Genomic DNA, 1,251 nt, shown 5'->3' on the forward strand with positions numbered 1-1,251 from the left:
GGACTCCCATACATAAGTCAATTGCTTTCAGAGGGGTAAACAAGAAATAATGAAATCTGCCACTTCTCAAGTATTAGTGACCCCTATTTGTACACTTCTTATTTCTCAGTGGGGTCATGATTAGGTATTCCTTTCAATAACATATTAACTTTAGTCCTCATCAAATGAGTTCCATGAAATGAGAACATCAATTTAATTGAGTGATTATATTTCAATGCCTCACTTGGAAATATTGCTTTCACTACATTGTGTTGGTCATTATCGTCACTTAATGAAACATGACACAACCATTTAGTCAGAATTTTAATTTTGAAGAGTCCTTCATGCATATTCACTTTTGAAATGTAACAGACATCTCTTGGCTTAAGGTTCTTCTCATAATTACCACTTCTCTGAGAATTGTCTCCAGTACACAGAGCCAGGCTTCATCTGTGCCATGTCTTCTTCCTCTTGACCGTTCACCAACACAGAAGTGGGGCATCTGATCTCACCTGAAACCATTTTTTTTCTCCTGATATAAAATCTGGGCGGTCCCAGAGATGAATGGCTGTTGGAGGGAATCACATCATTGCAGTGTCTAGGGAAAAGCTTTACAAATTCCCACTGCTCATCTCCCCAGAGACATGCTGGGTATTTCTCTTCTGCTTTATTTTGCCTCTGATTCTGTGAGATAACCTATAGTTCACTGCCTTACCAAGAACCCTCCTTTGTTCTTTTTTACTTAAAAAGCCCCAGATATTCCCCATTAAGTTCTCATGAGATGATTTATATTTGCTCGAAGACTTTCCAGACAATATATTTTATCTTTGTCTCATAGTCTATTTTTTTATCCCGTCTTGCAACAAGGGTGGTATATGACCCAGTTCTGGCTCAAAATACAAAAGTGATATTTGGAGAAGGTATGCTGGAATAGCTCTCCCCCTTTCTTCTGGCCTTAAATGCAGACAAAGTGCCTGGAACTGAAGCAACAACAGCAATGGTCGTGGAGTAGAAAGATGAAAGAGACCAGAACTTCGAAGTGCTGCCTGAACATAACCTCACTGCCTCCAGACTTCATTTTTTTCCCACAGAAAATTAGTCCATATTTCTTTAATCATTATTAATCAAGTTTTCTATTTGTAGCTGCAAACATTCTTAACTAATGCTCTGTAGTGGGCAGAATCATAATCCCTAAATTGTCCTGTCCCTGTGAAGATGTTGCCCAACATAGCAAAAAGATTTTGTGGAAGTGAATAAGATTAAGGACCTTGA

Source organism: Talpa occidentalis, unplaced genomic scaffold (genome assembly GCF_014898055.3).
Source record: "Talpa occidentalis isolate TD23 unplaced genomic scaffold, MPIMG_talOcc4v2.1 talOcc4.2, whole genome shotgun sequence".
Classification (NCBI taxonomy): Eukaryota; Metazoa; Chordata; class Mammalia; order Eulipotyphla; family Talpidae; genus Talpa; species Talpa occidentalis.